We start from the raw sequence: 25,524 nt of genomic DNA on the forward strand, positions 1-25,524 counted from the left end.
TGAAATTTTAATATCAACAGATAATAACTGACTTACCACAGTATTAAACGCATTCAGATGCTCTGTCACCGAGTTCCCATCTTTCATCCTCAGGTTATATAGCTTTCTCCGCAGGAACAATTTATTCACCAGAGACTTAGATTGGTACAAAGTCCCTAACTTGACCCACAAAGCCTTCGCCGTAGCTTCCCCTGATACATTCAACAATACTGAATCTGAGACACACAATCGTATTGTGCTCTTTGCCTTCTGATCCAACTTCTTCCATTCTTCATCGGTCACTCCCGATGGTTTAGTACCCGGATCTACCGCGATCCACTGATCTTTATCCACCAACAGATCCTCCATCTTGAGTTTCCACAACTCAAAATTTTGACCATTGAACTTCTCAATCTCGATCTTTCCACTGCTCGCCATCTTCTTTCACCACCAGAATCGATCTCGTAGATCTCCCACTGAACAGGGTCTACCACAGGCCCGAGCGAAACCCCTTAGCAACAAAGGCATCCCCTTGAAGCCAAAACAGCTCTGATTCAAAATGTAGGTTTTAACCCTATACAGAAATTACCTGCATACGAATTCTTAAACAAAGAAAATAAACAATGTGAGAGCATAACCCATAAAACACATATGCACAAAGATTTTTTTCCTTGGATCCCAAAACCGGGACTACCAGCTTGATTTTTCATTATGTTCCTTTCAATGTTACAATACATATTTATACATGCCGAAGCATCCAATACCATGGAGCGAAATACCATCGCGTCCAATACCATGTGCGAAAATCATGCACAAAACCATAGGTAGGTTCGCCCAACCTAATATAGGGTCCAAAAAAAATTTTCTCGGGGCGCTGCCCTGGACCCCATAGAGGGGAGCTACCCGCCCCCCTCAAACCCCCCGGAGAGGGGGGGCTTCCGCCCCCCCTGTGACCCCCTCGATGCGCATTCGGCACAACGAAGGGGGGCTTCCTCCCCCCTCTAACCCCCCGTTTAACTACGTAGGTTAGTCGTGGAAAGAATATAACACAACCCAACATTTACTTGGTCACACATTTGGCTAACACTCAACAAGTTATGATTTAATCCATCAACATACGTGCATTACCTTATTTAACCTTTTATTTTATAAAAACAAAACCTTTACCCTTAATGACAACAGGTGAGTCATTTCCAAAAGTCACATTCTTTTCTTTCTTTAAAGAATTTTATGAAATACATTTATCTTTATCACTTGTCATGTGTTTTGAGCATCTGCTATCAATGTGAAATTTATTTTCTTTTCCTTCTGCAAGCAATTCTATGGTACAACTTTCAGACCGCAAGTCCTTCCTTTTCCATACCTTAGAATTTGTTGATATTTTCTCCTTTTGAGATGTTGGTTGTAATTTTCTCCTGCATTCAGATTCTTCATGTCCAAATTTATTGCAAAACGAGCATTCAATTTCATATTTAAGATTTGAGAAGTTAATATAAGCGTTATTCTTGAATCATGGCTCATTCCCTTGCTTTCTTTGTTCTCTAGTCATGATGGTTTTGTATGCAATATATTCAGAAGCCTTATTATCAAAATTATGACATGAGAAACATTGTCCATTAAACAAGAAATTTTGGTGATCATAGAATATTATGGTGTTGTTTACCTTTTACTGCTGCTTCTATTGATGTTCATCCTTGGATTAGAGTGAACATGATTTACCTATGGAATGACTTTATTCTTTTGCTGTGTACTGAAGCTTTGTTGACTGGTTTTTGCTGCATTTAGATAACTTCTGGTGGTGGCTAAAGAATCTTTTGTTTGAGATATTTCTCAAGTGTATCCAATACCTGTCTTCATTAGAGGAGAGTTTTGTACGTTGAAAATTTCATCTAACTTAGTTTTCATATCCATTAGAAAATCTAAGATCTAGAGTTTTTATTCTCCCAAGATACTTTCTTAGACTTACTACTTCACATTGTAACTTCTCATTATGATTTTGTTTTTCTATGAGTTGATGCTTCAATCTATCTATGGCTACATTGTTTTCTTCCAAGTAAATTTTGAGTTGAGTAATTTCTTCAAAAGAAATAATTTTCCTCTAAAGCATCCACAAACTTATCATTAGACTTATTAGTATTTTTCTCAAAATCCATGAGTAATTTAAGATCTCAATTAGCTTCCCCTTCTTCACTATTTGACAATCCATCACTATCTTCATGAGTATAATAACTTTTTCTATTGTCAAATTGTCTCCTATTACCTTCTGCGGTATCCTTCCCTTTATGAGGACATTTAGCAACATAACGACCAAGTTACTCAACCTCAAGAAAAAACATTTGAAGGGAAGCTGATCTCTAAATCTTGTGGTGCCTAGTTGAAGTTTCTTTACAAAGTTCACCTCATTCTTTTCTGATATATAACTTGATTCCTTTTGTTATTCCTTTTATTTTCCTTTTGTTAAATGTGGCTTCTCTCATTTCTTTGGGATATCCTTTCCTGACTTCAAAAGAATTCAGGATCCTGTCAAGTTGAACCACAGTAAGAGTTTTCATATATTCTCTTCCATGGCAATCAGTTTTGACTCAAATTTAGGAGTTAAAGATCTTAAGCTTTTATCTATTAAAGTGGTATCCTTTATTTCTTCACTTAGATTTTTCATGCCATTTAAAATCTCATATATAAGTAGAAAGAAACTAGCAATACTTTCATCATTATGGATTCAGAGAGTTTCATATTTAATTATGAGAGTTTGGAGTTTAACACTTTTTACCTTGTTATCACCTTCATAGACTTGAATGATTCTATCCCATATTTCCTTTTTTGTGTTTAACTAGATAACTTTGACAAATTCAGATTCTGACATAATTCCAAATAATGCATTGACAACTTTGGCATTGATTTCATACGTCTTCTTTTCTACTACATCTGTGGGAACTAGAACTGGATATCGATAAACTCCTTCCACAATTACCTAAACATCTTCTCTAAGGGAGTAAAGATAGGATCTGGTTCTTTTCTTCAAATATATTAAATTATTTCCGTTGAAGAGTGGTGGTTTGATAAATGATGTTCTGTCTTGATTTCTCATCTTCGGATATCTTCCTTCAAGTGATCAAGATTCTTTTGAAGGAACTGCTCTGATTCAAACTGTTGAGAAAAACACCTAAGAGGGGGTGGTGAATGACTATTTTAAAAACTCACCATAATAATTTTCTTTTCTAAAATATGTATGTGACTTTACTGAACCCAACTCACATATGTACACGACTGTTGTAAAAGAAACGAGAACATGCTTAGTAAACTCGTAAAAAAACAAAGTATTTATATATTAAACTTAAACCAAAATGTAAGAGATTTATCCTGCTTTTGATAAGAAGTAAGCAGGTGCACTAAGAACAAAATAAATTATCACACATAAGAATCACACATGAACACTAGGATTGAAGGTGGAAACCCAATGTGGGAGAAAACCATTGTTGTTGTCATCTCAATATTCAAACTTATTAATATCAATAACTTCTTACATTATTGTACTGGTGCAGACTCATGCCAATATGCAAGCACCCACGTGCTGAAGGATACAACCTTCACTGGTTCTCCAACTCCTACTGAAAGGGAGCTCTGACCCCCTTATCTGATTAGCAGCTACACTCACAGGAAGCTTCAACTTCCTCATTGAAGGCTCCAATCCTCAACAACATCAGTCGACCATGTTTAATAAATTTTCACACTTGATCCACCTACTTTAATACATTAAAACTTGTAGATCAGCTAAAGCAAACACCAACTTAATTCAAATAGAATAGTGATATCATTATAATCAGAACACAAAACTGAATTCAGAATACCACATCAACACAGAGAATCAACTGCAACCATGATCATTCATATTCCAACATGTATACACTACTTCACTTAAGACAACTCGTGTGTATATGCACTTTCCTATAGAGAAACATGCGTACAAATCTCAGTATAATAAAGACTTGTAATTTTGAATCACACAAACAGTTGACCAAAGTTATTCTGAAATATTATGTTAGCTTACAAAACTCTCATAGAATTACCATCATCAATAATATTTTCAACCAATCAACATGTAACCAAATTCAACATCATTATTTAATCAGTTCTACTTCAGTCATTATCACTCAACCCAAATCAACATTAGGACATAATTGATAGAAAACAAAGATATAGTAGCACTAGTTAGGTTGATCAGTCAATTATGAACATAAACCCTTCCTTTATATATGTGACTTTGAAGAAACGAACCCGTGTGTATATCCAATTTCAATGAGACCAACCTGCATACATATATACGAATTTTGACCTAGAATTACTTAGTTGTTGAGAACTTCAGAGAGACCTAGATCATAATATTCAGAGATAAAAACATGTATCAATACATAGATCTAGTAAATCCATGAGAAGATCACACAATGGAAATTCATTTCAGGTCTCATGATCTTGATCCATCATTGTATTCATCGTTGCACAATTATTTCAAATCTATGTGTCAGCTATGGCCCTTACAATGAAAATATTCTTCAGATTGAAGTATTAATCAAAACCCCTCTCACATGTAGAATTATCACTTTGATATTCACCTCCTTATATAGTTAGAGCCTTAGCCAATACCATGGGTCAAAACTACACTCGTGCCAGTAGTAATCTTTGATAGGATAAAGTAACCATTACTGTGCTCAATATTGTGGGATAATACCATGGCATGGACCCTTGGTATTCTTAAATTATAGTGCTAGCATGTAAATGAATTTTCTTATTTGTAGTTGTGTGTATACGTGACTTGGCCTTCACAAACCCATGTATAGATCTTCAAAATTTCAGAATTATCAAACTTTTGGTTCTGATATGTAAACGTTTGTCCCATCATTCTGTTATTTTGTTCCATTACTTTGTCACCTCTGTACTGACTTGTGTATTCATCTATATACTTTTTACGTTACAAGTGAGTTTTTGTTGTTGGCTTCTACGCGTAGACTAGGCACAATATATTCCATAGGCATTACTGCTTCAATGCCATAGACAAGCCTAAAGAGGGTTTGTCCAGTCAAATTTTTGCATGTCATTCAATAAGCCCATAATACTGTAGGTATGCGTAGGTGCCAATCACTTCGATGAGCATTAAAAACCTTGGTCAACGCATTTTCAAGCACTTTGTTGACCACTTCCACCATCCCGTTAGCCTGCCAAGTAATAAGGCGTGCTCTTCTAGTGATATACCTAAAATTCCTCTATTAGTGCGTTGATCATTTCATTCAAAAGCTGCGTACCGTGATCAATCATCAAGATTTTTTGATAGCCAAATCACATTAGTACATTCTCAAATAGGAACTTCGCGGTAGTCATGCCTGCGTAATCCTTCACAGGTTGTGCCTCTTCCCAACGAGTCAAATACTCCATCGCGGTGATAATGTACCTCGTTCCCATCTTTCCTTGGGGCTGAATGGGTCCCACAAAATCTATCGCCCATTTCTCGAAGGGTTGCAACGTCATCTGTGGATTCACAGACATCTCATCCCTGCACGATGTCCTTCTGTTCCTTTGACATACATCACAGTCCTTGCAATATACTTTCAAGTCTTAATGGAGGGTTGGCCACCACAACCCTGCACGTAGAATCTTCTACGCGGTCGCTATTCCTTTAAAGTTTCCTCCTGTGGTACCCCCATGAGAATCTGCGAGGATGTTGCTTCTTTCAAACTCAGGTACATATCATTGCAATACGTCATCAGACCCCATTTTGTATAGATGCCCATCTATGATAGAGAAATCTATCGTGCACACCACTAATTCCTTCTTCTACCGGACATTGTATCCTTCCCATGTAGTGCTTATTGTTAGGACATGTATTATATCTTCAAAATGACCATCCGCGTCGTGCACTGCAAATAGTTGTGCGTCGGGCAATCATTCCTCCAAATTATTAGGTTCTTATCCTGTTTCAATGTGGGACAGATTGTCTGGTCCTACGTTCAATCATCTAGGCTTCACAATAACCTCAAAATCATATTCTTGGAACAATAACAGCCATCTTCAAATTCTCCCCCCCAACACAGGCTTATTTACTGGGTACTTCAATGCAGAATGATCTGTTTACATCTTAAAATGACATCTCAACAAATAATGTCTAAACTTTTGGGGCACATATACCATGGATAACCCTTCACCTTCAGTAGTGGAATAGTTATTTTATGCTTTAGATAATCTTCTGCTTGCAAACATGAAAGGGTGGTCCAAGTCTTTTCCACTAGCAAGTATCAGTACTACTCGCAGTGCTATACATCATGTATCAACATGTACGTGAAAATTCTTCTTCCTATCTGGGAAGACTAGGATCGGTGCAACGACCATCTTTTATTTCAATACATCAAGGCTCTTCTTACCATATTCGTTCTAGTAGAACATGACATCCTTGCTTAACAATTTCTCCATAGGCGCGGTCATCTGGGAATAATATTTGATAAACTTTATGTAATATCACGTATGTCCTAGGGTAGCGCATAGTTGTTTCACACTCCTCAACACTTCCAAGTTTAGTGTCACCACGATCTTCGTGAGGTCTACCATTAGCCCCTATCTATAAACCACATGACCGAAGAGGGTCACAAAGGGAACACAAAATAGAAACTTCTTCAAAGTGAGTGCAATCTGGTATCTTCAACATGTATCTAGCATCAGGTGCAAGCTTTCTACATGGTGTTTCACCAATCCAAACACACTCTAATAGTCAAGTTATACCTCTAGGAACTTATGAATAAATTCCTTGAATGCAGCAACAACTACGCATGAGAAGGCCGTAGGCACATCCTTCAATCTAAATGACATTATAATGTACTAAAGACAACCCCACTTAGTCATGAAGGTTGTCTTGCTCCTATCCTCCGACGTGATTTTGATGTGGTGGTACCCAAAGTACCCATCAATGAAGGAATATGCTTTTGGCCACCTACATTGTCTAACACTTCATCAGTGAGTGGAGTTAGGAAAGGATCATGTACACTAGTGTCATTCAACTTTCTGAGATCCATTCATATCCTTATTTCATCCTTCTAATTCTTCTCTTGTACCACCATTGGGCTTACCCAGTCGGATTCTTCCATAGGTTCAATGATGCCTGCTGTGAGCATCTTTTCTAGCTCTAAATGGACCTTTTCCTTGTACTTCAGATTAAGATGGTAAGACATTTTCTTAACTGGATTTGCATCGAGTTTCAATGTGATCTTCATCATACCTAGGTCCCTGATTATGCCCTTTAGATTCGTAAACTTAGTAGAGAATAAATCCTGGTATTCACAGAGCAATTCAATGACGTTGTCCACCATCATATTATCCTAGTAATCTCCAATCTTCGCGAATTTGGGCTCTACCTCTGTACCAATGTTCACTTGTTTCATTTTCAGTGTGTGGTTATATTCAAATTCTCAACATACGATCCTTCAACCTCGCGGTGACCTTCTATCTCAGGGATGTTATTCTTTCATGGATCCTTGCCATCTTCTTCAACAATTACATCATAGAATTCTAGCACATGAGTCAGCTGAGTAGCCTATTTAGGCTTAATCAGGTCTAAAGGATCTTGTGGTATACTAAGGATTGTTGCTTTCACCTCTTGTAGCGTTTCATCAATACTGTCACACCCATCTCCAAAACTGAATGTCATCATGAATCCTTCACACATGATATCCCATTCACTTGTCCCATGGTGGAGTTCTGTTTCTACATACCATCTCATCAGGACAATATCCAGGTTATGACAAAATAAGTGCATGCACTTAGGTTGGGGCTTCTCTCCATAAGTTGAGGCCCATTTGGATAAGTGTGTGCACAGATCATCCTGCCCATCATACTTGTCTATTATTCACATATTTGGCTTCCCAAACAATGATGAGCCCAAAAAATGGGTAACTTATTGGGCTCATTTTTCCTATTGTTCTTCACCAATCCACCATTTTTCATAGATTATGCATGTTTTTTGAGTATGTTTATGTTATTTGAAAGAATAAGGGTGGTCACATTACCAAGGAGGTTAATACGTGGTTATTTCAGGTTTTTGGGACAAATTTTGGAAGGCCAAGCAATTATGAACCAAGTGATAGCCAAGAATGAAGGAACAAGGGTGAGGATTCGTAGGAACGGTGTCTCTTGCATTAAATGGCCTTTCCTCGAAATCTCCACCCTCAACTCGGAGCTCAGCAGGCCACAAAAACGAATCCTAAAGGCAACTGAGCAGCTTTGTGAAGAGTGAATGTTTACTGGGAGTTTGAACAGTCGAGCCCCTTGAGTTAAGGAGGGCTGCTAGGACCCTCGTAATGCATAAATAGGAAGGCTTCAGCCTTCATAGTTTACTTTTGGAAATGTTGGGCTTTGCACTATAGTTCTATCATTGTCTCGGCTCATTTTTGAAGCTACTGCTGTATAACGTTCTTGTGACATGATTTTTTTTTACTCATAAAGAGCAGCTTTACTTGGCATCAGTTCTGAGTTTTTCTTAAGAGCCTATAGCTCTTAGGGTTGGGCCCAACCCAAGTACCAAGTCTTCCTTCACATACCGTTATTTGCTTTTTATTTCTTTGCAAAATAACTTTTGTTAAGTAGATTAAAATATTGCTGGTTATCTAGCTTAATGTTGATGATTAGAAAGCCTTTTTTATGTTCAGATTGAGTTGATAGGTTATTAACAGGCAAGATCTCCAGAAAAAGGCCATCAAGGACCTCTGATATGACCTCTCCCTCAGTGGGATCATGAGGTGGGACAAAGGTGACCTTGCTGCCAACAAAAACACTGTCATTGCCTCACCATGCAATCATTAGTGTTAGATTCTTATTTGCAGAAGTTGATACCAGTTGTTGTTAAGTGTTCAGATTCATGATTGCTCAGTTTGCATAACTATTTCACGTGATTTCATTGCAAACAAAGTTCTGTTCATTTCCTTTGCTGTTACTTAGGCCAGATTAGAATAAAGTAGCTAGGTCATTGGTTTTCCAAGTCATTGTTTGTTCAGTTTGAGAAGTAACTTATAGAGCACCTGTAACACCTCTCCATCTATCCGTACTCCATCAATCCCATCTGTTCCATCCCCTAACTCTGATTCTTTCCTCACATTTGCTACACCTTGACCTAGTTTCCATATTTTTGTGCAACATTGCTCCACTCCTCCCTGAACAAATCCAGCCATCCTCATCTCTCCTCAGCTCCCTCCACCAAGTCCTGGACCTCCTCGCACCCTTATCCTACCTCCATACTCACTTCTCCACCTTTCTCTCTCCATCCACCCTCCAAAATCCCATTTCTGAACATCCTGTAGAAAATACAGAAAATCCTATAAAACCCTCGCAGACTTCCTGTAGAAGCGCACGAGAGCGTTTTCTTGATAGCCAAACTCAGCGAAACTCTCTGGAAGGGTGCTAGGAAGCCCTTAGGCCCCCTTCTAACCTTCCAAACTCTTGCAAGAATTTTGTCTCACCAGTCCACCTCTGCACAGCCAAACACCAGTTAAAAGCACATGCATGATAATTCTGACACTTTACTCAAAAATACAAAAAAGAAGTTTTTTTTTTTTCAGATTTTATTGTAGAAGTAGCTTAGAAACATGCATTTCACCTTCTCAGAAGTCAACGACATCTCCTTTAGTAGCTTTCATCCTCGTTTTCGCATCAGTAGGATTAGCTATTAAATTAGGGCTTTCTAGGGTTTGTGTTTTTTTTTTAGCTTTTTAGTCTCTTTTTTCAAATAGATTAGCCTGCTTTGAGTTATCTTCCGTCCATCAGTTAGAAAGCTTCGTCTCAAATCTCATAGAAGTTGGCTTAAGCTCCTAGCGGACTTGTGCCAGCTGACCAAGTGACAGTTGCGGTAAGAGCTAGTACTTGTGCATACAGCACCGTCACTTCCAAGTTTGTTACGAATTACCGAGTTGACAAGAGTATAGAAGGGAGTCCCAGGAGTTGCAGCATTATTGCTGCAATACTAGACCCAACCATGTTTTTGGCGCCATTTCCGGGGAAGCGTCAAAGTATTTGTGATTGCTACTTTTCTCCTATTTTTCTACTCCAACCTTCTGCTAAGTAGTTTATTTCAGTTCCATTCTGCAAAAGTACATTAGACATTTCCTGCTTTCATATATTAGCCTTTCAATTCCATAGTTTCAATTCTGCAATCGTAGAATAGCATTTCAATTTTGCAAGCGTAGAATAACATTTCAATTCTGTAGGTGTAGCCTAGAATTTCATTCCTGCAATTTTATTTCAGCAAAATAGATTATTCCTTTCCTGCTTTCATTTCAATTCCCCATTTTCATTTCCGCAAGATAGATTTTAGTTAGTTGCAATTCCATCTGTTTCAGTTTTGCAGGTACAAGTAGAAAAAAGAAAAAGCAACCAACAATCCTTTCATGCCTCGTAGGAATAGAGATAATACCAGAAAATTTCTACCCAACACCCCCACAACTTCACTGAGTCACCCTTCTCTCTTCTTTGGTGGCAGTGACCTAGAAGAACCTATAGGTGAACCTCCTGAGATATACGAAGATCCTATAACAGAATAAGAGCAAGAAAACACTCCTTTTGAGACCATGGCTGAAAACAAAAATGGTAGAGAAGATGATGAGAGAATAGAAGGTACCTTCCCCATCCGAGAGACTAACGGGGACATGAAGATGAAAAACATAAGTCCCTCAGCCTTACCTCATTTCCATGGATTAACCACTGAAGACCTTGATACCTTCCAGTTTGAGTTTGTTGTCCTTTTTCGAACTTATGACTATGCAGAAGATGAGCAAAAGTTGAAATTCTTTCGCTCTACCCTCAAGGATGCAGCATTATGCTGGTTGATGGGGTTACCTGGAAACAGTATCACCACTTTGGCTCAGATGCAGCAATCCTTTAACAACAAATATCGGGACTACTATAGGTCCAAGGAAACAAAGGGAGAAATCTTCTGGATGACCATGGGAAATGATGAGTCCTGAAGACTACGAGGAAAGGATCCAACTTAGCTATAAACGGGCCAGGTGCACACTTGACCCTAAATCTCTAAGGTTGGTTCTGCTCCAAGGAGTCTGTGAAGACCTTCTAGATACCCTCCATTCGCTAGCTGGAGGGGACATCTACTAACTACCTTATGAAGACATAAAGACTGTGTTTAGAAACCATTCTAGGGCAGCCGAGAAAAGAGGTAGGGGGAATCTGCTTTCAGCTAGTATCGCCTTCTCCAAGCATGAGTTTGCTAAATAGATGGAAGACCTCAAAAGTGAGGTGAGACTGACCATTGCCATGCAACTTGATACTTTCTAAATCCAACAAAAGAAAGAGGAAGATAAGAGGGCTCTGGCCATTTTCTGTCCCAGATGTATGAGGAAGCACCCTAAGAACGAGTGTCCATTGCACTCAGTAGAGGTATGTTTCATTTGTGAGGAAGACCACCCCACAAACCAATGCCCAACCTTACCTATATTTAAAGCCATGTACCAAGGGACTGAGGCAACCACTGAACCTCTCTACCTCCTCAACCAAAGGAGGCCGCATGGGCCCAAACCTTACCAGCAGGGGATGTAAGGGACATCCCAAGCTTATTATAGCCCCAACCAATCTGCTCACATACCTTCTTGGGGTCCCCCTCCTCATCCTTCCTGGTCCGCACCTCCTCCGTGGTCTTATCCATCTCAATACCATACTCAACCCAGTGCTCATTCATTTCACTCACATGTCTAGCCACAACCTCAGTGGAATGCACCTCAACCAGGGTGGAGGTCCCAATACAACTCTCCTCCTACCATTCTGCCTCCACCACCAGCTCAGCCACAACCATTACCTCCTGCTCCTCCAAGACAACCCCAGATGCCTTCTCAACCGAACCCAAACCCCAACAACCGACAGGCACAACAGGTATACACTGGGGAGACAACATGCCCTACCTATGCTGTGGAGATCCAGGAGATCAACCTACGATCTGGTAACATCCTTCCAGATGGCCAACCTCCTCCCCCAGAGGACGAGGAAGAGAAACAAGAAAGTGAACCCAAATCCATTCCACCCTTTCCTGAGCGACTAACAGTAACCACACAACCAAACCTAGAGGAGACTGAACTTCTAGGAGAACTTAAACTATTGTGTGTGAAAATACCACTTCTCTAGGCCATAAAAGATGTACCAATATACAAAAAATTGATTAAGGAGAAGTGTTTCAGGCACCCAGGCAGGCGAAAGAGAGATTCCTCGACTATCAATGTCATAAGACAACTGTTCGATCTAATGTTGGGGCAAGTAATATATCCAAAGTATTTGGACCCTGGGAGTCCTGTAGTAGATGTCCACATCAATGGAACCATAATCCCCCATACCTTGATTGATCTAGGGGCTGCCATTAATGTGATGACCAGGGACACCATGCTTAAACTCAACCTTCAGAGTTCCTTAAGGAAGACCTCGACAGTCCTGCAGTTAGAAGATCGCTCCACCGTGACTCCCCAAGGGATTATGGAAGATATCTTGGTCTCTGTTGACTCTTGGGATTACCCTGCGGACTTCTTGGTCCTTCAGACAAAGGAAAATCTCACTGGATACCCCCTCATTTTGTGAAGGCCTTGGTTAGCCACTGCAGATGCTTACATTAGTTGTCGAGCTGGAAGCATGACCATCAAGAATGGGCCTATGTCGAAGCAGCTAGTCCTATACCCTCCTCTCCAACCTCTGCTACAACATGACTTACCACTTTGGTTGGAAGGGGGAGATGAGGATAAGGTCTACCCTGCACCATTATGCACAGTAGAAACCACTCTAAGGGGAGGCCCTCAAACTGAGGATGACTTGATTGAGAATTTCATTCAAAATCCACCCCCGTGTGCACTGTCCTTAGAGGAGTTGGTGGAAGATACCCAAGTCAGCACTTTAGTAGACCTCTATGTGACTGATCCAACCTCTCCCAAAGTTAAGAATGTGGAATTTTTCCCCGAAAGAACCTTAAAGATCAGCTCCTCCCTATCTCCCTCCCATGAGAAGGAGTTGTGTAGCTTACTGAACAATCATCTGGATGCTTTCGCTTGGAGCTATAAGGAGATGAAAGGAGTCAACCCTTCGATCTGTACCCATCAGATTTACATTAAAGAAGATTGTAAACCAGTCAGGAAGCCTCAGAGAAGAATGAATCCAGCCCTTAAAGACATTGTCAAATAAGAATTGCAAAAATTGTTGGATGCAGGATTCATCTACCCCATCTCTGATAGCGAGTGGGTCTCACCTCTAGTGCTTGTGCCCAAGAATAACAGGAAGTGGAGAATCTATGTAGATTACCGAGAACTTAACAAAGCCACCAAGAAAGAACATTTCCCTTTGCCTTTCATAGATCAAGTGTTGGATGGAATGGCAGGGAAGGAGTTCTTTTGTTTCGTATATGGGTTCAGCGGGTATAACCAGATCCAAATCAGCCCAGAGGACCAAGATAAAAGCACCTTCACTTGTCCATGGGGTACCTTTGCCTACCGAGTCCTTCGCTTTGGGCTATGCAATGCTTTTGCTACTTTCCAGAGAGCAGTATTGAGCATATTTTCTGAGTTGGTCCACGATTCGGTAGAAATCTATATGGATGAATTTACTCCTTATGGGTCCAACTTCCAAGAAGCATTGACTAACCCGGGAAAATTCTTAACCAAGTGTATTGAGATGAACCTTGTCCCTCAGTCCCGAAAAATGTGAATTCTTGATGATCGAAGGGACTGTGCTAGGTCATACAACTACCTAGCAAGGATTAGAGGTGGATCCTAACAAGACTGTTATCATCTAGAAGGTCCCACCTCCTCAAAAGGTGAGAGATGTTCGGAGTTTCCTAGGCTTAGCAGGATATTATAGGAGATTTATTAAATATTTCAGTAAGCTATCCTCGCCATTGTTTGGCCTCTTAGGAAAAGATGTTGAGTTCAAATGGACTGTCGACTGTCAGGGGGCTCTGGAAGAGTTGAAAGATAAGCTGGTGTCTGCCCCAATCTTAAAAGGTCCAAACTGGGCCCTACCCTTCCACATCCACACTGATGCCTCGAAAAAAGCCATAGGGGCATCCTTAAGACAAGTGGAGGAGAAACTACCATATGCCATATACTTCGTTAGCAAGAACGTGTCCAAGGAAGAAATGAACTATATTGTAACCGAGAAGAGTTCCTGGTTGTAGTCCATTCCCTAAACAAGTTTAGACACTACATCATTGGTTACCAAAAATTTGTACACACTGATCATGTTGCGATTAGATTTTTAATGAATAAGCCTGATGTAAATTCTCGTATCATTAGATGGTTACTTTTGTTGCAGCAATTTGATTTGACTATTGTCAACAAGCCAAGTAAGGAAAATGTTGTTGCTGACTTCTTGTCTAGATTGGATTTGACTGTAGGTGAAGAAGGGATAGTGGATGACCAGATGCCAGATGAACACTTGCTTGCTATCTCAATACTCTCTCCATGGTTTATTGATATAGCAAATTACTTGGTCTCAACACAGTTCCCTCCGCATCTATCCTCAAAGGAGAAGAGCAGAATTGTGAGGAAGAGTGCCCTGTTCACTTGGATCGGGGGCAACCTATTCAAACATGGTCCAGATCAGATCTTGAGCTGTTGTGTTAGGGAGGAGGAAGTCTTTGACATCCTCCTAACCTGTCATGATGGGTCCTGTAGAGGCCACTTTGCAACGAAAAGGTCTGCCTTCAAAATTCTACAGGTAAGCTACTATTGGCCTACTCTTCACCAAGATGTCAAAAGATACATCAACCAGTGTGACCGATGTCAGAGGATGGGGAAACCAACTCCAAGGGATGAAATGCCTCTCCAGCCTCAAGTGACCTTCGAGCCATTTGAGAAGTGGGGCATGTATTTTGTGGGTCCTATCAACCCTCCTTCAAAGCAAAGGTCTTACATCATTGTGTGCACCGACTATCTGACAAAGTGGGCAGAAACAAAGGCAATCAAAGTAGTGACAGAAGAAAAGGTGGCTTATTTTTTAACGGAAAATATCTCCTACAAGTTTGGCTACCCAAGAGAGTTAGTCATCGATCAAGGAAGCCAGTTCACCTCTAACCTAATTGAAGACTTGCTCGCTCATCACAAGATCAAGCACAGGACTTCCACCCCATATCATCCACAAGCAAATGGGTAGGTGTAAGTCACTAATAGAGCATTGGAAGGGATTTTGACTAAGGTGGTGAGCAGCAGCATAAAGGATTGGGCAGATTGCCTGGTTGAGGCCACCTGGGCCAACAACAACACTTGGAAGACTACAATAGGTTTCACACCTTATGAGCTGGTCTACGGGAAGAAAGCTCTACTGTCCATAGAGTTAAAGTACAACACATTAAGGGTGGCAGCTCAACTAGACTTAGATCTCAGCTATGCTCAACATGAAAGATTACTTCAGCTGAATGGATTAGATGAACACAGAATGCAGGCCCTCCTCCACTCAGAAGTATTTCAACTCTAGAGGAAGATATGGCATGACTCGCACCTTAGTGAAAAGCAATTCCAGTTGGGAGATTGGGCGTTGCTGTATGATTCAAGATATAAGGCTTTCAAATGGAATTTGAGGACAAGATGGTTAGGACCATATACAGTGGAAAAATGTAATGACAATGGTTCAGTCCTTATCAGTACCATTGATGAAGAAGCCATCCCCATGCTTGTCAACGGGCATCGATTGAAAGTCTACAAGAAACCGCTTTCGAGGCAGGAGTTCATTGAAACTTTGGAAAAATCATTGCTGGTAGTAGAGCAGGGCTCTGCCTCTATTCCACCCACACCTTGATCATAAAAAAAAATGGGGGGGGGGGGGAATAAAAAGATCCTTGGGTGAAAACCTCTCTAAGGCAGCTAGGGAAGACAGTGAGAGTGAAAACCTCATGGAGGCGCCCCAGCTGTCTATTAGAAAATAAAGAAATGGAATAAAAAAAAATCCTTGGGTGAAAACCTCTCTGTGGTGCCCAGGGCAGATAGTGGGGGTGAAAACCTCATCGAGGCGCCCCAGCTGTGTCTCAAAAAAAAAAGAAAAAAAAAGAAAAAAGAGAAAAAAGAAACAGGTCTAATCTCTGTAAAATTATTGCAGGTTGCAGGGAATACATTGCAGATAAATAAGGTCGCACAAAATGAGGAGTCCGTACCAGGCTACAGGACATCCTTACAGACACTCCCTCCATGGCCACTTTCTTTTCCTAGGATTTGATCACATTCGGGTCGAGATTCCACCTCCTACAGGAAGTTTTGGGCTTTCTATAGGGAGTTATGTTTTTCTACAGGAAACATCACGTAGAGCCTTCGGGCAGGCCAAATTCGATTTTGGAAGGGGATTTGAAGCCTAGAGTCTGTTGGTTAAGCCTGCAGCCACCCCTCTCTTCCATCCATCACCTGTTTCATCTCTTTCCACCGCCATTGCAATGACCTGGTTATGTCTTCCTACAATCATACAAGGAATCCTGTTTTATTCAGATGGACAGAAAATTTTCCAGTGACAAATCAAGTAGCGAAGGCCCACACACTCTACCTATTCAAGCTCCATCTGGACTCTTCATCATCGAATTCAGCCCTGCTTGTTTAGCCTGCATCCGAAGAGGAAAAGCAGCTACAGGACATCCTACAGGAGTCCTGTAGCGGTTGATCCCTCTCGAAGACATACTCTAGAGGCAGGGGCAGCCAAAACCAGCAAAAGGAAACATGTAAAAAGTCTCCTCCTAGATGTGAAAACATCCTCGACGACTAAAAACAAACACCACCTGTGCATGCAGCGTTGCCAACCAACGATCAGGTTCCAAATCCATGCATACAACATCAACCAATGAAAGAATGAGTTCTAGCACCTGTGCACGAAGCAGCAGCGAGCGAAGTAGTCGTTCCAAGTCCCAAAGCCTACAGAACACGTCCACGGCTACACAGGTAAGTGTCTAACCTTATTCGTCAACTTGCATAGACTATATTTCGAAAACTCCATGTCTGTGAAATGGTTTGGATTGAACGAATTCGGTGGCCAGTCAAGTGGCCACCCATAGTCAGTCGCATAACTTTGTGGGATCCGAACAAGCTCGGTTACGTTCGAATTTGCCAATGAGACGTGCAGCCGACACATGTGAAGTGTCCAGTCGGGGAGAATCGGCGGGACTGGCAGTGGTGGCGGCAGTTAATGGCAGAGGAAAGGTAATTGTGGTCAGGGGCATGCAGAGGAATGATGGTTGGCCACCTCACCCCCTCACCACGAATTGTGTCGTAATTCAAAAATTCTCAGTCGAAGAACTCGCATTAACTGTTGTTCACTTGCACTTGCAACCGTTCTCAGTGGAGTATGCCCGAGCTTTTCAGACTGTTTCAAAATTCTCTCGCATCCCAGGCTCGTTCAGAAGCATCGTGAAATCCTATAGAAGCTGACAAAGCATTCTAGAGGAAGAGGCTCTACAGGAAATACAGCATAGCCTTCTGGAGTAGAGAGGTCTGGACTTTTCTTCGTCAAATTTGGAGTTTCGAGATAGGTAGGCTCAAAAACACTCCTCCATGCATGGTATATTTCGAAAACATGGTGAATTGAGCTGTCCTGAATTGGAGGGTTAGAGACAAGTCTGTCTATGAGTCAAAAATAGTAGTTTACTTGTGTTGCATGGAATTTCTTCGTTGGTTTTGCGTCCAATTTTTCCTCCACAGTTCCTGTCAAGAAAATTCCTCCTGTAGAAAAGATAATGCATTGTCAGGGCTAACCTGTGTAGGAAAATTGTGAATTTTACATGGTTTTATGTATGCTGGGGGTGGAAATTAAGCTCCGCACTTTGTCTGGGGAAACCCAAGTCTTTCTTTTATACACAGACATATGAGTTTTTAAAACCAGGTAATTGGTGCAAGGTTAAAAGATAACCACCTGAGAGATACTGTCTTCAAGCTCGAAGGAGGAAACCATAAAACAACAAGTCCTCTCTTCTCAGAGAACAAAACAAAGCACTCTCACCATGCTAGGGGGGTTTATCACGAAGGAACCCTCGGATTCCAGAAAATTTTGTGAACATCATGTTAGCCTCTGATACCAATATGTTTCATTTTTCATGATTGGCAGGGGAAATTCCAAATATGTTCTACTTTGATGATGCAAAGATCCCATATTTCTGTGGAAGAACATGTCTGTACATAGTTTGGATAGTGTCTTACTTCTGGATGGGTGATCCAACAGCCTAATCTGGATCATGCCATGTTTAAATTGATGTTGTAGAATAGAGAAAGAGAATATGTCCAAACTGTCTAATCGTGGCAGATTAGTAGATTAGGTAGAAAATGAAGGTTCCCAACTGCTTAATCTGGGTCCTTGGAAGTGATAAGGGTAGTTGTAGATAGAAACTCAAAAGGAAAAGAAAAGAAAAGAAAAAGAGCAACTGAGGGTTTGCAAGTCTAAATGCACCCTCCTTGAAGTAATAAAAAATGCTAGGCACTAAGATGGGTAGGTAGAAAGGGGTTGCAGAAGCTTGTTTTCAGTTATATTGTTGGCCTTGACATAAAGCATATATTGACAAGAGAAGGTTCACCTGTTTCAACATTTTGGCGACAACACAGTGAAGCATGTCTAACTCCCCAATCATTCCCCATAAAACTTCTTTCTAACATTCCCTAATGGTCCAATGGGATTTCCTCATTGTATACTAATATCACCTTTTGATTATGGCAACATCAAGCCAAGGTGTTGATTCCTATTACACAAGAAAGCCACATTTCCTATGTAAAACCCTTGATCATTTTCATCTGTTTCTGCACCTAAGTTCACTCATTAAACTTGGTATTCAATTCCTCTCTCTCATCTCAAATCCATATTGACCCCTAATTTTACTATTTAGGTCCCCAATTTTCCCCTTTTCCCTATTATTATACAATTTTTGTGCAAAAAATCCCATAAATTATATATCCCCCCCCCAGGCAATATAGCCTTAATACTCTAAAAGGCAGGCATGATAAAGACGGGCGTTAATGAAAGTATGTGTGCATAAGTTATTTTGGGGAATTAAATCAACATCTGGTTGATCTAATAGCCCTAGCGCACCTTATAACCCTATATGCAGTTTACCTGCTGGTACCTGAAACATCATAAAACCCACAAATTTCATTTATCCAAAGTTTTCGCCGCGCGCTTTTCCACAAATAATAATTGTTTATTAGACGGACCCCGCCGTATCGCTCTTCCATCTCTGCGTCCCGTCACCCGTCGGATCCGGGCCCTCCCATCTGACGATCCTCGGCGATTTCAGACCGCCCCCGATCACCCTCCTTTAGCGCCCGAAAAGTGTCAGCGGAGGATGTAGGGCTTGTCGCGCGTGTTAATTTCTCGTTGTATCGGGCGGCTTCCGACACAAACCGGGCCCGAACCAAAAGCGGTCTGATAATACCGCTTACCGCTCTCCCTTTCCGCTCCACGCCATTGCCGCATCAGCATTACGTCAGCTTCCATTCTTCCATTTTTTTGACCTGTCCGCCACGTCGCTCGTCCACATTGACCCAATCACCAGTTGACACGTCATCCCGCTGTAATCGACCCCAGCAATGACGTCATCCATCAAAATGGCACCAAAAACCAATTTTTCCATATTATAGCAGAAAAGTCATATTCTTTCCCATTTTCACTAAATGGGAACTGTGTAACTTGCATGCATTTACGTCTTTCTTCCGCCAACCTCAAGAAATTCATCCCCGAGTTGCTGCCGTCAAGGATTTGCACTTATTAGCAACCCCCAAGCCGCGGAAAAATCAGGTATTTACCATTACCTCTGCGCACCTGATTTTCAATCACCTACTGTTAAAAGCTTCAGTAACCACTGAATTCCCCTGCAACTGTAAATGTAAACCAAGGTCATTCAAAGGGAAATTCCTGGTCCTCAATCCATCCAATTCCTGCACCCATTTCTATCTCGCTAAACTCAAGCTCCATAGCGAGCGTTTCTCGCCTTGCTGAAGAACCAGAGCTACACAATTTTACCTCTCTAAGCAACATTTTACCTCTGTTTCACCGATATTAGCCCTGTTCTCTTTACAAATTACCATAGCCATCGAAATTCACTACTCTGTGTTACCTTTATTCAAAAGTCAACTACAATTCAACTCCAAGTAACAACTAAGCCATGGATACCCCTGTAGCCTTGAGCATTACTCGCCTGAGTGCCCTACATAGGAACCTAGACTGGCCGGCCCTTGCTAACCGGGATCATCAAATTAAAGAGACAGTTGAGATAACTACCAAATATCATGTACACACTATTTGTGAGCTGAAAGATAAATACATGAGTGGTGCTGATGACATAGGTATCTGGGAGTCTAATTTTCCCATTTATTACCTACCTCAAGTCAATGTGTTCCCAGACCTCATCCATCAGTGTTGTGAGCACTATGAACCTCTCGTCCCCCTTTCTATGAATTTTCTGCTCCAAGAAGCTGCCAAGTTGTCCAACTCAAAGGTCACAAAGATTGGTCAGTTGTTCATGAAACCAGAATATCAGCCCTGTCAACCTTCTCGTTATCTACATGTCTGGTTCAATGATACAGGGAGACTGCTAGTGGACATGATCTCCTGCATTCTGGGATTCAATACCAGTGAGTTTGTGGATGATACAACCTTGGTGATGTTATCCATGTTCACTCCAGGGCAGCCTCCTGCTCCCCAGTATGATTATGCCACATTCATTGCTGACAAGATTCATGAGAAATTCATGAATCAGGAGAGGGAAAGGGTATTCAAGTACACCTCCTATATCTAACACTTAATGTTATATTTTTAGCCTGATAGTTTCCCTGTCGCCTTGAGAAAGCTGGATGCAAAAGGAAACAGGAGGTAAGTGGTATTTTCGTCATCAGTTTATCACCATATCTCTTTCTCCCCATACAACTATTGTGAGTTCATCGATCTGTTCAGCTATTTGGCCTTGTCTCTGCTACAGAGTTCTCCTCCTCCTAGACTCACCGACGATATGCAGAAGATCCTCCAGCTTTCAAAGAATTATAGCATTGGAGATTGCTACTTCTACCAAGACCACACAGTAATTAGAATATATGGCTATGAGATATCCCCTTATAGACTGCCAAAGTATGTCCCCATGAGACTTTTTGCATTAGAGTATTTTCGGCAATTTGGAAATGTAGACATGATTCACTTTCATAGCAGAAATAAGAAAGCACAGCTCAAAATCAAACACCAACTGGGCCCATTCATTTTCAACAAAAGAGAAGAAGCATGGCAAGAAGCAGATAAAATTCTAAAGAGCTTCCAACTGCAAACAAGCTTCCTTTGGTCACCTTATGACCCCAATCATTTTATAAGTCTTAGAAGAGTCAGATACAGACTTGCCAGCTATGACCATGTCAGAATCCCACACATTGAAAAATATGCAAATGAGTTAGAATGGAAGGAGGGCACCCTAGTGGAGGCATGTTCTAGGGAAGAAATGGCACAAAAAGAAATGAAGCAGTTAGAAAAATTAGTTGACTTAGAATTTTTTGGACAGGTTTGCTCCCCAGTACTCAAGCATGTTGGAGTAGTTGCTTCCTCTTCTACTACTCCCCAGCAATCTGCCCAAGCCTCTACTCAAGCGGCAACTACAGCTAAAGGAAAAGAGATGCAACAAGAGGAGCCAATCTCTAACATAGAGCAGCAAGCAAAACGACAAGAAGAGATGGCTGAGGCACCTTCAAATACAGAGCAGAAAAATCAAGAAAAGGTCCCTCCTAGGCAGGAGGTAACAGTGGAAACCTCAGTGCTGGAAACTCCAGCTAATGAGGAAAGAACAAGGAAGAGAGATAGGAAAGAGGAAACTCCTCTCACCACTTCAACAGATCAACAAGGTGAGAAACGACAAAGGCTGAATCCCTTTTCTGAGGAGGAGATGCCTGAAAGACCCACTGGTACCATGCTCCCTCCCAACATTGAAACATCAACCAGTTCCTTTCAGTGGGAACACGAAATACAGCATGGAGGAGAAGTTAGTTCATCAGGGCAGTAGACAAGGTCTGAGTCTAGCATCAAGAAGCAGTTTATAGAGATAAAAGCAAGAAATGAGCCAATTAGAATCCAACTCTATAACTAGCTGCTCAAGATGGCGCCAACCAATCAAGAAAGGTTTATGTCGGCCTATGATATACAAGAGGGAAAAATGACTCTCAGTCATTTTAGGCCCACCATGCTACAGCCTCAGTCAGCTGCCGAGTATATTAGGACCAACCTAGAGGTATTTGCCAAGGACATCCATCCTATGGATCAGATATAATTGCACAAACAAATTGGGGAGATGGTTTATGCAAAATTGGCTGATAAGACTCTATTGGCACATAGGTTGCAAAAATCCCTAAATAACACTACTGCTCAATTGGAGCTAGAGAAAGCTTCCTCTCAAGCCAAGGATAATAGAATAAAGTCCTTGGAAGAAATCATCATAGAACTGGGCCATGATCCAAATGACCCTAAGGGAGTGCAAGCATTAATGAAGAAGAAAGATGAGGACATAGCAGCTTTGAAGAAGATGGTTAACCTACCACCAACCCTTCACCCTCAGACTGAAGATGTTGCCCAGCAAAGAAGAGATCAAGATGTGACGGTCGTGCTGGTGGCTTTGCACAAAAGGCTAGTGGAAACAGAAGGTGCCTTGGAGGCGGCCCTAAAGCAAAAGGAAGGAGAACAGGTGTCTCAGCCACCTCAACAGGTTATAAATCTTGAGCATACTCCTCAGGTAATAATTCCTCAACCAGAAAGGACATCAGAAGCAGGCCCTTCAGCACCAGCACCAGATGTTGCAGCACCAAAGTAGGCCCCCAACCTTGACATGCACAATATGAGGAAGGAACTGGAGGCTCTTGAGGCGCAGATGGCAGAACTAAAGGTAGCGAAAGAAAAATTGGCTACACTGGAAGAGAAATATGATAAATCAAAGAAGAATGTGGCTGAAAGGACAAGAGAAATAAGAACCCTGGAAAAGAAGATAAAGGAGCTGGAAAACGAATTAACCATGAACAAAACTATAGCTGACGTAAAGAAAATTCTATGGGCTAAAATTGGCCAATCTATTAGAGACCAATGGCAGTCCATCAAAACAATTCATGAACAAATGAATCTTCTGGGCAGAGCTCAAGCTGAAAATCAACGAGCCAAGGCATCTTTAGGGGGTATTCCTGAAATAGCCAACAGAATGATAAATGTCCTTAACATTCGGACTGGCCTTCAGCTAGCAAGAATGGGCATTAGAGACAGGACTGATACTATTCTGCTGATAAAAAGGGTGCTTACCTTGAGAAGTCATGTTCAGACATTAGAGAGAAAGTGTCAGGAAATACAAGCAAAAGTGAATGAATTTATTGCAAAAATCATAGTTTTACATAACAGGGGCCTCCCCAACTTGGTGACCAGTGCAAGAAGATTGTTATAACATGAAAATTATGCCAAAAGGGTCAAAAAATTTGCAACAAATCAAATAACAGCATCTGCAAGCGCTCCAGAAGAAGCAGGGCCCCCATCTGGGCAGGATCTTTATGATAAGTTGGAAAATCTACTTTTTATTGAGCATCAGATTAGACACCTTTTTGCAGTTACTCCCAATTATTACAAATACACTGAAGTTGATGAAATTCCAATCAAAATGTAGAGGCACCAATTGCCGACTGAATAATGGTGGAGGAGTATGATAGAAACTATACCTTGATAAATTAATTTTGGCCTAAAGTCAACATTTTCAAAATGACTCATGTATCAAATCTACTTAAAGCAACAATGGAAGACAGCTAGATGAAAAAGGCAGTGTCTGGGTACAGCTGGATAATGCAATTAATGTGTCCAACGCTGCAACATCATGACAGGGCAACATAAACGCAAGAACTCTCAAAATCAATGCAAAGGTGCTCAGCCGTCCCAGGACGCTCCAAAAGCCAAAGATCTCTGACAGGAATGACTAGCTGTAATCAATCTGCTTTAATAGCAATAACTATTGTATCCACTATTTTTGAGAGTTGGTAGAGAAAGTTATGAGTCAATGACTCGTTTTCAGATATTTTGTAAAGACAATTTTGTATATATATGCCTCGCTTAGCTTATTTGGGGGTGGTTGTTTATTTGCTATGAAGAACTCGGTTGTATATTCTGAGAAGTATAATATAAGAAGCTGCTGGTTTTCTCAACTAGTATATGCTTGGACTTGTTGTGATGGGATTGTTGGCTGTTGTAGAACTCTCGTGATTTCTCATGATACAATAAGTGTTTTCCTAACTGTCTCTATGTTCTATATGTTTACATAACTCATCTATGATATATGTTTGATAATCTTAGTAGGAAGGAAAATGAATAGTTCAGGATTTGTCCAGTAAGACACCCTAAACTCAATCATTCATGCTAAGTATGTTTTCTTCAAGATTAGCTGTAAATATGGAATTCTTAAATGCTCCTATTTACTCTAATTTTATGGTAAATTCTATTCGAGAATTCTCTTTTTCTCTTGAATAAGATTTAGCCTTTTATGTTCTGTATCACCAAGAAAGAAATCTTTGTTGCCATTCATGGTGTGATTCTATACTATTTCTTCTCAAATCGAAGGTTTGTATCATGGATACCTATCTGGTTCTGCAGTAACACTCTTTTTATCACAGGTGCTAAGTAATAATCAGTCATGGAATCCATTTGCCCAATGGAATAAACCTCTGTTTGTTCATTGCAAACCCTTTTTCAGACAACAGATGACAACTAAAATTCAAACAAAACCTTATACTTCATAACTAGCCTAAAGTCCTAAAACAAAGCTAAATCAAAAGAGAGAGCCCTCTCTGATTGTAGGTAGGCTAGAACCTGTAATCCAAAGTTGGTTTGTGGTTACCTCGGTTGTATTCCCTTGGGAGTCAAAGGGAACAACCTGAGAGCAAACATAATTGGCGACTCTGCTGGGGAACTGAACTAATTTCCTAACCACTTCCCGATTCACAATACTTCCTACAAAATTTCAAAGAGGTCAGGAAACTTAGAAGTTGTCTCCAAAGAAGAAGACACGCTACACCAGATCTAATCCAGATCCAAATCCATCACCTCTATTTGAAAACCCAAACCTGATTTCGAGGACTTTTAGGAAACAAGAAAAGGAAGATACTAGTCTATATTCAAGCCCTGAAGCAGGATTTCAGAGTAACATTTCCACACCTGCTATAGTCTCCCTTTATCCTCATATCACAACTTCACAGTCTCCCAGTTCTACATCTAGTTCACCTAACACTAGTTCAACTCCCCCATCAACTACACACACCCCTCTCATCCATTTCCCTCCACTTGTTCCATTTGTTCTTGTTGGTCCAGTTATCTCAGCAAACATGGCTAACAGGTATGCCCCTTTACAGTTACCAGCAAATCTAGGGGCTATTCCTCAGGATTACCAGAGTAAGATCTCATATTTTGATGGTGCTAGTTCCTATCCAGCCCTGCAACATACCAAAAAGATGTAGGACTATTTCGAAAATTATGAGATAGATGATGAGGGGATTAGAATGAAGATTTTTGTTCAAATTTTGACAGGAGATGTAAGGT

This window comes from Pinus tabuliformis, chromosome Q (assembly GCF_031772625.1).
Source record: "Pinus tabuliformis cultivar Carrire ecotype Pingquan chromosome Q, CPIR1, whole genome shotgun sequence".
In the NCBI taxonomy this organism is placed as follows: Eukaryota; Viridiplantae; Streptophyta; class Pinopsida; order Pinales; family Pinaceae; genus Pinus; species Pinus tabuliformis.